An 18410-nucleotide genomic window follows, 5' to 3' on the forward strand; every position below is an offset into this window, starting at 1 on the left:
TGACATTACACAACTAAACCAAAGCAATGCATATGATAAACACACAATGACGCATGACAAATGCATTTAGTTATTTAAATTATCTATTTCCATCTTGATAAGGGGTAAGTGGTGTCATCAACACAGCCATCTGAGTCACAAAAGAAGCAAGTTTGAGAAAAGTTATGAGAATTCCAGTATTAACAGTGAAGTATACCAGTAAAACAATCAGGTGCACTGCATACAAATTTTTTTAATAAAATACATGCATTGCTATATCTCCAGCACATACAAATTTGACAGACATTCAGGAATGCCTTGAATTGCAAGCCGGTCAGTAAGACATAGCAAGGCTTATGGTTTTACAACCACATGAATATAAACTTAGGTTAGATATTGCATGCATACTTATGCACGCACACATGAAAATATAGGGAAATATAGAGACTGCATTTGCCTCAACATTCAAATGATGACTGCTGTAACTCTCTTGCAGTCAAATATTCAGGGAAAGAGTGAAAGATTCAAACATTTTATTGCAGCGCAGGGAAAAAAATGAATACATTGAGTTGGATGGAATCACTATTATACAGACAGTTACTGTGTGATTCCTGAAAGGTGTCAGCTAAGGGGAAAATACTTTTGGTAAAAGTAACAAGATTCGGTTTCAGTGTTGTCTGACAATATTCTTATTGAAATGTTAGAGATTTTATTCTTCTATTAGGACATTTGCAACTCAGTGGGTTTGTTTCCAAGAATCCAAATGCTCAAAGCAATGCTGTCTGGAACTGAGGGGAAACTATTGTATAAGTACATGCACTAATAAGCAACACTATTGCTGAACATATGAAAAATAATTATCTGTAAACGAAAAAAGAAAGCATGTTGCAACAAGCATGAAAATAAATACAACTGTCCAGGCTGGGATAATCATTCCACTAAGTTTTACCAAAACAAGCGCATACTAAAGATGTAACTTCAGTGCTGCAAAGAATGCAGATTTGAGTGTGACTAGATTAACAAATCTAATGGCCTGTGGGTGGGGGAGGGGAATACAAAAGAACAAACAGTAAAGTCTTAGCATTTCCTAATAACACGTCTGTATAAATATATGACTTACACTGCACTAAAAGATACACAAAGTACTCTAGCAAGTAACTGATTTTAGAAACAAAATAATGCCCCTTTAAAAGTATTACATTACTGCTGTGTTTTCTATAGTAGTAGCAGCAGTAGTAGTTAGGTCATTAAATGCCTGAAAGGCTACTTTTCCCAATGGATAAATGCACAGGTTAAACTAATGAATGGGAGACACTGAGACTGTTGTCAGTAGAACTGCAATTTGAGATGGAATTTGGCTAACACCTTTGAAGCTTCCTGCAGGCAATCTTCCCCCAACCCCCTCAGCCAAAAGTGAGCATGCTCAGCAGGGCAAACCTGAAATGTAAACAAAGGCTGAATCAAAACAAAAAATCCCTGGGATTGTCCCTTTAAGGTGTTGCTATTGTTATCAGTTAGTTATCAGGAACATTGCTCTTACTGAAAGGGATGATAATACATTTTTTGCATTGAGTCTAAGGCCATGACTTTGGCACCAATCATTTGTTTGTGTAAGACCCTCTTGTAGGATGTTGACATCATCTGGAGATTCCCAATTTGCAGTCATCAGCAAGCTTTGTCAGCCAGCGACCTTTAGTTTTTGCTTGTACTTCTGAGAAATAGATTCCAAATGGTAGACATCCCAGGACTGATCCCTGTGGAACACCACTGGTTACAGGTCGGGTGTTGGAGGTGGATTCCCCTATTTTGACTATATGTGTTCTATAAGTGAGCCAGTTAGTAACCCATCTAACGATATAAGGGTTGATACTGTTATGGGGCAAGATCAGTTTATTAAAATGTATATTCATTTCAGTTCATTAATGATGCTATAATAAGATTGTTAAAAAACAAATATAATTTGTATGCAGGGCTCGGAAAAATACAGCTTCATAAGCTAAAATTATTATTGTGTCTTAACTGCATTCTTTTAATATGTAATAAGAAAAAAGTATGTGTTGCATGAAGTCGAGGCATGTTAGTTAATACAAAAAGAATTTGTTAGCCTGAGGCTAGGAGTGCGTTGTTGCTAGGGAAGGTTTGAAACATCCAAGGTCAGAAACAAGACCCCTTGAAACCAGGTGGATCATGTATAGAAAGGTGTTCACATGAAGTCCGTGGTGAAAATCACAAGGGATGAGGACATATGCAAAGTTTCTATTGGTCATAGTCATTGTAACGTAATAAAATTGCATGACCAGTTTAGATAAGTAAAATGTATACTTAACACCAAAATTGTGATGAGACATTGGGACACAGATGGACAGCAGTCTCTCCTTTCATAATCACATCGCAACAGTAGTCAGGAAATCCTTCTACATGGCACACCTCATCACAAAAGGTTTCTCATCCAGGAAAAAAGAGGTCATTGTTCCCCTCTACTCGTCACTCATTAGACCCATTATAGAGTACAATGCCCCTTTTGGTATGTACCTCACAAGTCATCTACAACAACTGGAAAGGCCGCAGAAATACCTCACAAACTGGATTACTGGCTTCAAACAGATGCCCTATGCAGACCATCTCAAAAAACTGCAGCTTTACTCCGTCACATATCACCCACTCAGAGGCGATCTCTGCCTAACACACAAAGCTATGTCAAACCTAGAGCTTTTGGACATGCTCCACTTAAAGAAATCCCAATCCCTCTAAGCTACATGCTCTAGAGACCTAAACCTTGTCACTACAATAAACAGAACATGCTGGAGGGATAGATTCCTGTCCCAGAGACTTCCCATACTCTTGAACAAACTACCTATCTATATCAAACAAAGCTCCTCATTAGCACTCTTCAAGAAAAATCTTGATGATTGGATGGGAGATAGGAAATTCACCCCGGGGATCACTTCTGTGGCTCTGCTCGACAGTGGCACAGGAAAATAATTTTCTTGGGTGGCGAAAGCCAGGGTGCCTTTGGCTAGGCTTATATAGGCCCTAGGGCCAATAGCCTAGTACCTACCTATGAACCTATGAACCTAAAAGATGTAGGTTGTCTCTCTTCAAAGAGACTGATTTATCAACGACTATGAAGATTGTCTCCCAGAACTGTAAGAATAAAATTTCTGTTTGCACATCCTGATTTGTTGTTCCTGACTGAAGGCATATAAGGTAAATTCCTAATGTTATTTACTTATTACTATAACAATTTGGTGCCATTCTATGGATCTGAACTTTGGTATTGCTGCAGGGCAGTTCTGGAATAGGGCCCATCACAGATTTTCTGTGAATTCTACACAGCTTTGCATGGAATAGTCAGAGACTCAGATGTGCAGCTATTCAGGGTATGCTAACATAATAGCCTTGGCAGGGAAATTGTTTTGTAAGGGGAAAGGGTTGATTTTGTGTTTTTTTTTTCTCTTTCTCTCTTTTAGACAATTTTAGCAAAATGTGGAAAAAGTGCATGACTGTGTTTATCGAATAAGTGCATGACTGTGTTTTTGTTTGACTGACTCCACAGCAAATGAGAATAGTACATTTATGTGCACATACAGTAAAGGACAAATTAACACAAGAAGGCACCTTGTGTTGAGGGTGGTACCCTCAGGATTGAAAGGTAAGAAGTATGAGAGATGATTTATTTTGTCAATGTATGAATTTATGAGAGAAAGAAAATAAAAAGTTAAAAGTTAAAGATAAAGTTAAAACAAGTTTATGAGCCCACTGCATGATTGGGACATAGACTATATACTGTTAAAACAAATTCATGAGTCTACCGCATGATAAGACAGACTATATACTGTTAAAACAAATTCATGAGTCTGCCGGGTGATAAGACATAGAGGTATGCATTGTTAAAATAAATTCATGAGCCCAAAAACACACTGGGACTTATAAGTGTGATTGTGTCGAAGTACCCTTAGAGGGTCCGACAGAGTGATCAGTTCTGGACACAGTACCTCTCCGCCCCATTATCCTGACTGCAATGCTGGAGCTGTAACTTTTGAGCTCATCCTGGGAGGCTGGGACAAAAGCAAGGGGGTGCTGTGGGAAAAGGTTGATCGAAACCTCTCCTCTGTTGCTGCACATCGACAGACTTCCTACTCTTCCCTCCCTGTATGGTGTGGATTACTACAGTTATTTTCTGTCTTCAGAACTGCCAGAATCCAGGAGTAGTAAGGTAAGCCTAACATTTTTATTATTACTTATTTATAAAATAAGAAAAATGGGAGCAAAGATAAGCAAGCAAGATCAAATCCCTGAAAAGGTAACACCTGCATATTTTATGTATTTTAACTATGGGAAGAACCATTGTAAATATTTGCATGACTGGTTTCAGCTTACTAAGAATTGTGCTGGTGGAGTATTTCCATTAAATGGAACTTATGATAAGACTAAATTTCTAACACTGAAAGTTATTTTGGAAGAAAAGAAAAGCAAAGTAAGTGGGGAACAAATGACAGCATTTTATTCCTGGTACAGTGAAGCAATTAAAAGGGAAAAGGAGTCAGCATTAATTGGGTTGCAGGATGTTAATAAGAAATTGTTGCAACAAGTAAAAGAGGTTAAAAAGGCAGTACAGAACAGTAAAAAGGGATCCTTTTATCCTGTCTTAGCAGGTTTGGAACAAACTGAGGATGGCCAAAAAGCAGAAACTTCTGAAAATGATGATAATCCTCCAATAGATACTTTACCACCACCCCCATATGCACCAGTGGGGTACCTCCTGTACAAGACTGTTGTTTCTCAGACCCCTACCTTTCAGGCTGCTGTCCATTGGACACCCAGTTCGCATGATATTGGTACATATCAGACTGGTTCCCCTGTTCAACTACAGTCAAGGGGGTTCTTCCTATCCTTCTTAGTTAGCTTCTACTTCCCCAACAGGGGCAAATGCTCACATGACAGGTGCAACAGGAGATTACAATCTCTTGAGGGGATCTGTTGGCACCTCTCAGGGAAATTTTGGGGACTAACAATAGGGAACTTGTTCATCGTCCTTGGACCCCTGCTGATTTGCATACTATGTCTAAAAAGTTTACAAATATTAGAGAAGATCCATTAAAATTGAAAGAAGAATTAAAAACTATAATAGAATGTTACAATTCTGCTTTGACAGATTTAAATCAACTGCTGAGGGTAGTTACTTCAGATGAAATAAGAAAGCAGTTACTGGAAAAAGCTGAGATAACAGATTTCACTCTCACAGGGAATGCATTAACAGATAAATGAACAGCATTGTTAAACAAGATTAAGGATGTGTGTCAAGTTAGGACTGACCGGTGTAAAATACAAGCATGTAAACAAAATAAACGGGTACCATTCATACATTCGGGGGGGGGGGTCTACCTCTATCCCTAGGGTAACATAAAATTCTTTTCAGTTTGTGTTTATTTTTGAACAAAAAGCTAGGGTTCTCCCCTACCACCTTCTTAACCACTGGATTGGTGGTTAAAACTCACCAGTTTCTCCTACTAATATCCTTAATTGGCTTAATATCTGTGGTGAAATACATCGGTACTTTCATAATATTAGGGTAGGAAACATCCTTAGGGCGATCAATGGATTCGACATTTTAGGAATAATAAGGTCTAGCTGTGTCTTGCCTTAAATCACTAATCCCATGTAGATTCTTATTTACCTCAAAGGAACCATAGCCCCTATCTACCAATCTACGTCTCAGCATGGTCAACTCCCGATCTTACATGGAAGTTTTTCTGTACCCTACACCCTAATACCAGAAGGCTCACGAGTAAGCAAAAATACAAGTAGCTGCTCTACATGTTTCTGTACCCTCTGAATGCAAAAATGTCATTTTGTTTTTCACTTTTTGTGTGTTTTACATTATCCATTTAAGTTTTTCATCTCCTGCACTGAATAGTTTGTTTCATGCATTTTCTGATAACTACTGCCTCTGGTTTTTGAATATCTTGTTTTTGTCATTATGGAATGTGTTTAATGCAATTGTTGGTTAATAGCTCTACACTTTGTCGGCATTTCCTTATCTGCAATGTTTAGAATACTCATGTAAGACATGACTTTTAGAGTTTGTTAAAGTTTATTAGCATAACTAATTAGCTTAACGTGCCCTTATACTTTAAAATTTGTCATCATCTCATTCTTCTCTCAACCCTTTCTATTATTTCCAGCTCTTTAGCTAAACCCTACTCCCTGGATCTACAGATGCTCTCCTGGTGAACAAGAACCTATATAAAGGACCTTCCACTGCCTCTTCCCCTGTTTTTCTCAAAGAATTTGGGCTTCCCACCTCTGAACCCTGTATTTAAAAGGAATCTAGAAAGTATGTGTTCCCTCGTCTAGCCTTATAGTTGATTTTTGTATTTCTGTTTTACTTACTCTCAACTACAGTGTCGCTGGTTCAGCCTGGACCCACAGCAGCCTCACCCCCACTCTCCCAACTACTAATTGCTACCTCTCCCTTTCTGGCCTGCCCACCACATAATATCCCTGCCCTCCTGAAAGAATCCCTAGAAACCTCATTTTCTTTTTTTTTCTCATCCCAGCTCTCCCCTGCAAAGTACCTTCTTCTGTATTTTTTTTTGTCTACTAGAAGGCACCCTAACCTACCAACAATATTCTACCTGAATCTCTCTCTCTCCCCACTAAATTAATCTTACCTATTTTTCCTGCTGTTTGTAACATTGCTTCTGAACCTTTCCTTTTCTCCCCCACATATATATTTTTTATTAAATTCTCAGTTTGACCATAGCCTAACTCTTTTATCACTCATTTCACCCAACTTCACTTACCTTAAATTAGCTACTTTTTCCTGATTGTTTTTTTGTTGTCCTTCCTTTTGTCTGTAACCCGCTCCATCCGCCCTCCGGGCTCACTCCACTCCCCTACCCTACCCCCAATTCCCACACATCCCACAGGGGTCCTAAACTTATACTTCCTTAACCACTCCCCCTACTTTTATTCCTCCAATAACTTTTTCACCCTCCCCTCCTGGACTACTTTTAACTATCCACCTGCCACACCCACTTTTTCACAAGTATCATCCATTGCCTCCTGTCATTATTTCTTCTTCCTCTTCCTCTTCCCAAATTAATTCCTTACAACTCTCCTGTCACTATGCCTACTCTAGTAACTTCATCACATTCCAAACAACTTCTCGCATTCTCAATTTTCCCTTTTCTTATTGTACCCTACTTTCTAACATCCTATGAACATCGCAGCCTCACAGAAGCTAATACTTTCTCCAGACATATTACTTTACATTCCATAAATTCATCTCATCACTGTTTTAACTTCATATTTTCTCCCAGCTACCCTCCTACAAAATTTCATAGAAAGGTTCACATTACCTACTCCCATCATAAAGACAGAAAGTCCCTACTCATTTCCCCTAAACCCTCTAGCTGGTTAAAAAGATGAATCCTCTCTCTTCTAGCAGGTGACATTCAACCAAACCCAGGCCCAAACAACACTTCAACTAGAAACCCTCTTTGCACTCTTCCCCCTAACTCAAATATACTAACAAAACCCCCAAACTCTCTCACAATAGCTCACCTTAACATCCGCAGTATTAAAAATAAAATTGCCCCCCTTCATGCTCTACTTGACGTACACTCATTCAACATCCTTTGCTTGTCTGAAACCTGGCTTAAACCAGTAATTCAGGACAAGGAGATTATTCCCCCGGCTACAACATCCATCGACTAGACCGTAACGTAAAAAAAGGTGGTGGAATAGCAATCCTCTACAAATCAGGGATGCAAATCACTGCCTTACAGGATAAACCTCCCTTTGAAAGTAATGCCAAAATCCTTATATCCAAACTCCAGATTAATGCCTACAAATCCATCTATATAATCTGCATCTACCTGCCCCCAGGCAACAACATGAGTACCTTAGAAGAAATCCTTAGCTGGCTGGCCATTCACTTTCCACAAGAAACAATAGTCCTTGGGCATGTCAATATCGACTGGAATACCTGCTTTTCAGCTGGCCCTTCCACTCTCTTAAATTTTCATGGTTTTTCACAAACCATTCTTTCCCCCACCAGAACAAATAAAGCTAGTAACAAACAAAGCATTTTAGACTGGATCCTGATAAATAGCCACCACCAAACATATACAGTAGGTACACTGCCTGAGGATATAAGTGACCATGCCCTTACTTACTTAATTAGATATAAAACTGATACTCCCAATTTAACTAAATACAAAATGGTTAGAACAAACAAAAATTTTAACCCTGATAGCTTTGAAGCTGAACTTAGGTCCTGCAATTGGTCTCCTCTTAAACACCTCCCACTGGATGATGCCGTGACTTATTTTAACTTTAAATTCTTATCTATTCTTGACTCACATGTTCCCACAAGATCCATCAAACTTTGCTCAAATGCTGCCCCTTGGCTAACAAAGGACACAAGGCAAAAGATTATTCTGAAAAATAAACTCTGGTCCAAACACTGTAGTACTAAAGATCCCACTGACCAACTCAACTTTAGACAAATAAGAAACATTACAAAAAAGCAGTACTTCTTGATAAAAGAAACTACTACTGCCATTTGCAACAGGCTAACCTACATAACCCACAAAAGTTCTGGGCAGGAATAAAGCCTGGCCACTCGGACACTACAAGCCTATCAGGCACCTCCCAAGATAACCCCAAACAGACTGCTAATACCCTCAATACCTTCTGTACTGAAACTGTCCAGTCTCTTTCCAATCAACTCTCCCCTGATATCTCCTGTCTTTCCACCTCCTCTAACACTGCTATTCCCACATTTCAACTACAACCTGTACCATCTTCACTCATTTGTTCTCTTCTACATAAACTTAAGCCATCCTCTCCATCAGCTGACCTTCTACCTGCTCTGAATCTAAAAGTTGCTGCTAATGCATTAACCTATCCCATCACCATCCTGATTAACAGAACCATTGAAGAAGGCTACACTCCTTCACTCTGGAAAATATCTTATATTATTTCCCTTCATAAAGGTGGAAAGTCAACTGAACTCTCTAACTACCGACCCATAGCCTTGCTCTCTCCTCTTGCTAAAATCATGGAAAAATGTGTCCAGAAGCAACTTCTGAATCACCTGTTAACTAACAATCTGCTAGCTAATTAACACAGTTTTAGACCTTATCATAGCACCACCTCTGCCCTCCTCTCCTTCATAGACTGCATCAATAAAAACAGGAACAATAATACCCTTAGATCTGCTATATTTATTGATCTATCCAAAGCCTTTGATATGGTCATTCATGAAATACTGTTAAACTTACTTAAATCATTTGCACTAGACACAAGTTCAGTTAAGTGGTTCCACTCTTATCTGCACAACAGACAACAGGCTGTGCAGTGGCATAATAACTTATCCAACCACCTCCCCATTACTCTTGGAGTCCCCCAAGGCTCAATTCTTGGCCCTTTCCTCTTTTAAATTTTCATTAATGATCTTCATACTCATATTTCTCCTGCCACCTGTACACAATATGCAGATGATTCTACTTTAATCTGGTCTGCCTCATCCCCCTCTGAACTGCACTCTCTCATCCAAATGACGTTCGAAACCGTAGAGATGTGGTTTCTCAAACGATGCTTAATTTTGAACCCCCCAAAAAACAAATTATTACTTTTTTAACCCACCCGAAAATCCTCTCCACTGAATTTCTGTGTCGCATCAAATAATGGCACCAACATATCACCCGATCCAACTACCAAACTCCTTGGAGTTGAGATAGACAACAATCTGACCTTTGACATGCACATCAACAATACTATAAAATTAGTTAACAGAAAACTAGGCTCCCTCTATAGAATTAAACCATTCCTTACTTCACTTGCCAGGTCTTCCATTGCTCGTTCCCATCTTATTTCCACCCTCCTGTATGCCTCCCCTATCTACACTTCAGTGTCCAAAACTAACCTCAGCAAATTGTCTGTTGCCTACAACAATATTGCCAGATTTGCCACTAACTCTACTTTTAGAACCCATCACTGTCAAAACGTAAGGCAACTACGATGGCTCGAACTACAAAACCAAATTCTATTTCACCATCTCTCCTTAGCCCACAAAATCCTTTACAAACCCACAAACACTCCCATACTCACTTCCCTTATCACTCCTTACTGTAATCTTAAAAGCCTTCGTTCCTCCAACAAACTACTTTTATCCACTAGTAAACCCAATAACACAGCCGGCAAATCCTTGTTCTCCAACACAGTAGGAAAAACTTGGAACACTCTTCCTCACAATCTCACAGCAATCTCCTCTCTTCCCTGCTTTAAATCTCAACCCAAAACTCACCTAAAAACCCACTGGCTCTGCCCCTGTAGCAACCCTGACTAGCTTACCTTGAGTATCTAGGTACTCTCAACTTTTCTGTTTTAACTGACTAGCTTTCCTTGAGTATCTAGGTATTCTCAACTTTTCTGTTTTAACTGACTAGCTTTCCTTGAGTATCTAGGTACTCTCAACTTTTCTGTTTTAACTGACTAGCTTTCCTTGAGTATCTAGGTACTCTCAACTTTTTTGCTTTAAGAAACCCTTAACAAAACACACTTTTTATTTCTCATCTTCTGTTTTTGTAGTTAATATCTAATGTGTTCTGACGTATATACTATATATATGCCTAATTTGTACCTGTTCTTATTAATGTTTGCATGTGGAGCTTTTCTCCCCAGGTCTCTGCTGAAAATGGACATATATCCAGTTGGACTAGCCCGGTCAACAAATGTAAAATAAAATAAAATAAATAAACTCATGACGGAACCCCTCATCAGAGGCGTTCAATCTAGGGGCCCTCATCCCTTGTCGTCTGATGACATTCTTGAAGGTATACTGGGGGTGCATGCTACTTCTGTGTAAAAGAGTGTTCCTGTAGCATTGTTTCCTATACACCCCAGTATTAATTAAACCAGTGCTCAGCCTTTCCACATACACATCCAGATATTCACTCCTGGTTTGAGAATAATTCATGGTGAATTTCAAAAACTCATACATTCCATTCAGTTGTACCAGGAATAAACTCAAGTCAATAGATGTACCCTCCCATAGAAGGAAGAGATCATCAACAAAATGTTGATAGAACTTAACATGTCTTAAGTATAAATTCATCTTAAATAATACTTCTTCCCATAGTGCCTTAAACATGTTGCCATAGCTCAGACCTCTCAACTGTCCCTGATCTTCAGGGATGTCCCTGATTTAGACACTGATTGTAGGTCTGTCCCTCTTAATCCTTCTTAAAACTGGTGACTGCTGAAGAAAAGGTGGTGAATTTCCCTTAATAAATGATAGCAATTCAGAGTTATGGACGTTTTACATCAGAAAACCTGTATTAATCCACATTCTGTTATTCTGCAAATGTTTCAAGCTAATAGTACAAATATTTAAAATGTCCCTGATTGTCCCTGATTATTTGAGGAGTTGTCCCTGATTCTGTTGAAATTTGTCTCTGATCGGTTGAGAGCTATGGCGCAGCTATTGGCACAAGAAGTGCCATAACTACACCATCACGCTGTAAGTATATATTTTTGTCGAAGGTGAACACATTGTTCTCTAGAATTGTCTCTAAGAACAAATATATGAAATCTACTTGTTTGTTCTCATAATCACTATGTCTATTTAGTTATTTATGTACAGACTGAACTCCTAAGGCATTGGGTATAATGGTAAAAAGGGACTGTACATCCTTCTTCTTCTTCTTCTTCTTTTGGCTTTTCCCTGTTAGGGGTCACCACAGTGGATCACTTGTCCGCTCATGATTGGCAGTGGAGTTTTACAGTGTCAAGTTGCCAGCCCGGCGCCCAACCTTCCACAGAAGGCACACACACACACTCACACCTAGGGCCAATTTAATGTGTCCAATCCACCTACAGCATGTCTTTGGGATGTGGGAGGAAACCGGAGCACCCGGAGGAAACCCAGGCGACCACAGGGAGGACATGCAGATTCCTCACAGAAGGCACCCCAGCCAAGAATTGAACTGGAGAACCTCTTGCTGTGAGGTGGCAATGCTAACCGCTGCACCACCATGGCTGCCCAGACTGTACATCCAATGTAATGAAATAAAACTCAAAATCCAGTTCCAAAGAGTTCCCATAATCATATAGATCCACCAAAAATTGCTTAGTATCCTTCAAAATGAATGTATTTTTATCCAAGATAGGTTGCAACCATTTTTCCACATACAGGAACAGGGCTCAGTAACCCACCATTTCCCAGCAACTATGGGTCTCATTGGGGGATTTCGACCATCCTTATGGATTTTAAGAAGTCCTTGTATGGAGGGTAACAAAGGGTAATCAACTTTCAAAACCTTATACAGTTCTAAACTTATCAACTCACTCTTCAGTATATCTTCCAACATAGATAGGATACACCCCTGAAATGTACCCTATCCAAATCAATCTGATGATAGAAATAATCATCACTGAACGTAATATTCATACTTTCAACATAACTAGTTTTATCTATCAATACTGTTGGGCCTCCCTTGTCTGCAGGCTTTATCATGATGTAATCATCATCTTGTAAACATTTCAGAGCAAGTCTTTCTTTATAATTCAAATTATACTTCACATTTCTATTCACATTGTTCAGCCGTTTATCATCATAGAACCTATATAAATCATCTTCCACCATTTTATTAAAGGCTTCAACTAATGGGTGTGGGTTAGGCATATACAAACTAGGTTTTCTAAAACTGTTCACTGCATTATCTAATGAATTTCCAAATTCCAGTTTAAGCATAACATTCCAACTGAAACATTTTACTTCAATCATTGTTTCAGTTAGGTCACTAGCTCTGGAGGGAATAAAGGTTAATCCTTTGTTTAAACCAGACATTTCCTTTTGACTACGAATTCTCTTCGAGAGATTCCAGATTAAAGAGTCCCCACTTTACTCCACATCTTTTTGATAGTTTGATTTGACTATCTCTCTGTTGAAAGTTTAATGTGAAGTATAATTTGCATTATAAAGAAAGACTTGCTCTGAGATGTTTACAAGATGATGATTACATCATGATAAGGCCTGCAGACAAGGGAGCCCCAACAGTTTTGATGGATAAAACTAGTTATATTGAAAGTATGAATATTATGTTAAATTATGATTATTTCTATCACCAGACTGATTTGGATAGGGTACATTTCTTACAGGGGTGTATCTTATCTATGTTGGGAGATTTACTGAAGAGTGAGTTGATAGGTTTAGAACTATATAAGTTTTTGAAAGTTGATTAGCTTTTGTTACCCTCCATACAAGGTCTTCCTAAAATCCACAAGGATGGTCGAAATCCCCCAATGAGACCCATAGTTGCTGGGAAAAGGTGGGTTACTGAGCCCTTTTCCCTGTATGTGGAAAAATGGTTATGGCCTATATTGGATAAAAATACATTCATTTTGAAGGATACTAAGCAATTTTTGGTGGATCTATATGATTATGGGAACTCTTTGGAAATGAATTTTAAGTTTTATTTTGTTACATTGGAAGTACAGTTCTTTTTACCATTATACCCAATACCTTAGGAGTTCAGTTTGTACATAAATACCTACATAGACATAGTGATTATGAAAACAAACAAGTAGATTTAATATTTTTGTTCTTAGAGACAATTCTAGAGAACAATGTGTTCACCTTCAACAAAAATATATACTTACAGCGTGATGGTGTAGTTATGGCACTTCTTGTGCCAATAGCTATGCCAACATGTTTACGTCATTATGGGAAGAAGTATTATTTAAGATGAATTTATACTTAAGACATGTTAAGTTCTATCGACGTTTTGTTGATGATCTCTTCCTTCTATGGGAGGGTACATCTATTGACTTGAGTTTATTCCTGGTAAAACTGAATGGACTGAATGAGTTTTTGAGATTCACCATGAATTATTCTCAAACCAAGCTTGAATATCTGGATATATATGTGGAAAGGTTGAGCACTGGTTTAATTAATACTGGGGTGTATAGGAGACAATGCTACAGGAACACTCTTTTACATAGAAGTAGCATGCAACCCCAGTATACCTTCAAGAATGTCATCAGAGGACAAGGGATGAGGGCCTCTAGACTGAACGCCTCTGATGAGGGGTTCAATCAAGAGTTGACCATGCTGAGAGGTAGACTGGTAGATAGGGGCTATGGTTCCTTTGAGGTAGATAAGAATTTACATGGGATTGGTGATTTAAGGCAAGACACAGCTAGACCTTATTATTCCTACAATGTCGAATCCATTGATCGCCCTAAGGAAGTTTCCTACACTAATATTATGAAAGTACCGATGTATTTCACCACAGATATTAAGCCAATTATGGCTATTATAAGGAGAAACTGATGAGTTTTAACCACCGATCCAGTGGTTAAGAAGTTGGTAGGGGAGAACCCTAGCTTTTTGTTCAAAAATAAATGCAACTTGAAAAGAATTTTATGTCACCCTAGGGATAGAGGTAGACCCCCTGAATGTATGAATGGTACCCATCCATGTGGGAACTGTAATTTCTGTGATTACTTGGATACCACAGGAATTTTTGTAGACCCCGATACAGGTCAGCACTTCCACTTTGAAATCAGCGCAGACTGCAGGACATCATATGTGGTTTATTTGGCTAAGTGTGTTATTTGCAGGTCATTTTATGTTGGGAAAATGGATAGGCTATTTAGAGACAGAATTAGGGAACATGTCTATAATATTAGAGTTAGAACACAAACCAATGCCCTATCCAAACATATTATGGCACAGGGGGATGATCATACCCTTAGATTTTTGGTAATGGATTTGGTTAAACCCACAGTACAGGAAGGTGATAGATGAAACCTAACCAAAAGCAAGGAAGTTAGGTGGATTTTAAGGCTTAGGGCAGATGGGGGTATGGGCTTGAATGAGAGAGCTTCCATTAAGCCCACACTAAAATCTAGGAGACTCTCTATAAGGTAGTCCTAAGATGCTATCTTTTATCTGTTTAAGAATTCTTATAACAATTTTTATATGTTTATATATGATTTTTTATTTCTGCATATATTTAGGGATTTTCTACATATATTTAGGGATTTTTTCAAACCCCTAGTGCCTAAGGACTCAGTCGCCTGTTTTTCTACACAAACTGTCTTTCCATCCCACCTGTCCTTACCTCGAACTGCTCAATCTGTGCTGAAAAAAAACATCCTGAAAACTAAAAGAAAAGCATTCCTGCACTGTCCCTTGCTAAGGAAAAGGACTGCAAGGTCTATATTTTAAGTGTAACTGTTGTGCTACTAGATTGCTTGGCTAGCCTAGGGTCCATAGTAAAAGATAGCTTAACAGTCTTAGACTCCCTAAGTCAGGCTGCTGTAATAAGTAATAAAAAAGCATTCTACCGCTCAAACAGCCTGTATAACACATTCCCCCTGCTTACTTCATCTCACACTTGCTAAAGAAGTAACAAAATATCTGTACAAAAGTCAGGTTAAAAGCTTGCTTTCCCCCAACAGTCAGTGAAATTGCCTGGCTAAGCTAGAAACTTTGGTTAATTCAGTATTGAGTGCAACACAGCTCACTTTTCAAAGAATTGAGTAAAAGTGAGTAAATTGCAGCTCAATTTAAAAACAAAACTGAGTAAAAACACTGTGATGTTGTATTCTTTAAGCCTGCATACTCACAGACCCTGGAAATCCTTGTAACTTGGTATAGCCCTACAGACCATGGAAATCCTTGTGGCTTGGTATAGCCAATCAAAAGCTTGTTTTCCTACCCCATAATATGAGTTTACTTCTAGGACTGCTTCAGCCACCATTTTCAAACCCCTAGTGCCTAAGGACCAGGGTTGCCAGACATCCCTATTTGGGTGGGACTGTCCCGAGATCAGCAGCCTGATCCCGAGTCCCGGCCAGCCTCCGCTTTGTTTGTTTTTTTTTTTTTTTGATTGGCCCATATACCTGGCATACAGGCTAATCAAAAATCGCTAAACACGGAGCTACTTCTGTTGAATGTGGAACTGAAATGTTCCGCATTAAACACGAGAAGCTCCGTGTTTAGTGTAGATCTACTGTTCTTTAATGAGGAACTCTGTTCCGCATTAAAGAGCTTTTTTTTTTTTGCTCTTCACTTTTTTTTTGTCGTCCCTACCTGGCCAATATGAAATCTGGTAACCCTGCTAAGGACCCAGTTGGCTGTTTTTCTACTCAAACAGAATGCTAGAATTGTTTTTTATTTTGTGCTTTTCACTGATTATGTGGTAAAGAAACAACTAAAAATGCTAAGTGGCGTGCATAGCAATGATTTTCTAATTTGCCAAACCAGTAGAATGTTTAGAAAATGAGTGGAATTACTTGTAAAGTTTGCTAGCCAGGAGTGATAATCTAAGCATATTTATTAACTACATGTGGCAATTTTAACATTATAAGCTTGGCAACATAGTTTGTTGTGATATACTATTATACTGGTTTAAGAATCATGAACAGAAGTGTTGTTTCCTAGCATTTAGCAAATGGATTCAGCTGTACTGCCTTAATGCTGTAACTACTGATAGCATAAAACCACATAGGAAAAGCTGTGTAAAATTCACTGAACTTGCCTGTGCTGTAAACAACTGCTCTGACTGATAGTTGAAATTGAGTATAGAGAAATGCAGAAGCTGTGGTACTACTAATATTAATGCATGCCCTGCCTGAATGTATAATACTGTTTGCATGCTGTTATGCTAGCTATGTTCCATTTAGAATCCATGCACTGACTATGTACCTTACCAGGTCTTTCCACCCCACCTATCCTTACCTCGAACGGCTCAATCTGTGCTGAAAGGAAATACCCAAAAACTAAAAGAAAAGCATTCCTGCACTTCCCCTTGCTAAGGAAAAGGACTGCAAGGTGTATATCTTAAGTGTAACTGTTGTGCTACTAGATTGCTTGGCTGGACTGGGTCTACAGTTAGCGTAGGGTCCATAGTAAAAGATAGCTTAACAGTCTTAAACTCCCTAGTCAGGCTGCTGTAATAAGTAATAAAAAAGCATTCTACAGCTCAAACAGCCTGTATAACACATTCCCCCTGCTTACTTCATCTCACAGTTTCTAAAAAAGTAACAAAATATCTGTACAAAAGTCAGGCTAAAAGCTTGCTTTCTCCAAACAGTCAGTGAAATTGCCTGGCTATGCTACAAACTTTGTTTAATACAGTATTGAGTACAACACAGCTCACTTTTCAAAGAATTGAGTAAAATTGAGCAAATTGCAGCTCACTTTAAAAAGAACTGAGTAAAAACACTGTAAAGTTGTATTCTGTAAGCCTGCATACTCACAGACCCTGGAAATCCTTGTAACTTGGTATAGCCCCACTTGGGCTCACTCCGTGCCCCACCCTGTTCACAAATCCCACCCGCCCCCACTACTGCTAAATTTAAGCCCAATAAACCACTCCCCCCTCCTACAACCTATCATTGGTAACCCGCACCTCCATACACCACCCCTTCCTGGAAACAACCCCCTTAATTCTCTACCCACGTTCCTTACCAAGTACCACTACTATCAAGATGAGACCAATTATGTTCCTCTCAGTTATATTGCCTGGGCTATATCTCCTCACCAGCCCAAAAAAAAAACAGCCCTAACATGGCTTTCACCACCCCATATCTCATACCATCGCTGCTCCCACCTTGAGTGAATCAGACCAATCCCTAGCTCACTACAAACCTGTCCTCTCCACTTTTAACAACCACCAACTAACTAGACCACAGACCATCTCCCACAAAACTAGATATTATCATAAAATAATAAATAAAGTGCTGAAACTAATAGTCATGGTACAACTTATTCTGATGAGGGATGGAGACATCCACCCTAACCCTGAACCCACCCTTCCCACAAGCTCCCAGCCCGCTACCACCTTCAACATATGGCCAAATGCAAGGTCCCCTAACTCTCTCCTGACCTGTCACCTAAACATCAGGAGTATTAACAAGAAGGTCGATAATCTTCATGCCCTTCTAGCCACCTACTCACCTGATGTGCTATGTCTTACAGACACCTGGCTAATACCAGGAACTAAAAATGACGAGGTTATCCCACCAGGATACAACATACTTAGACTAGACCGTAACACCAGGAAATGTGGAGGAGTAGCATTTCTGTTTAAAAACACAATAGATGTCACACTAGCCCCACGACAATCCCCTTGTTCAATAATGCAGAAGCCCTAGTTGGCAAACTACAGCTTAACAAAAGTAAATCTATATTCATTGCCTGCATTTATATCCCCCCAGGCAACAATGCAAATACCCTAGAACACTTCCTCCAATGGCTTTTCATCACATACCCCCATGAACCAATGGTGTTAGGAGATGTTAATATTGACTGGAACAATTGTTCCTCTGAATCTCCCATCACCCACATAAACCTTCATGGCTATACCCAACTTGTATCCTCACCCACCAGAATAAATAAATCTAAC

General features: G+C 39.0%; 1 protein-coding gene across 1 annotated transcript in view; it reads right to left on the minus strand.

The window, feature by feature from the left end:
* MARK4 (microtubule affinity regulating kinase 4) overlaps positions 1-18410 on the minus strand; it is a 3074992-nt gene that overhangs the window by 1027 nt on the left and 3055555 nt on the right. The window lies entirely within an intron of this gene.

This window comes from Protopterus annectens, chromosome 1.part0, assembly GCF_019279795.1.
Source record: "Protopterus annectens isolate FY-2018-M chromosome 1.part0, PAN1.0, whole genome shotgun sequence".
NCBI classification, from domain to species: domain Eukaryota; kingdom Metazoa; phylum Chordata; order Ceratodontiformes; family Protopteridae; genus Protopterus; species Protopterus annectens.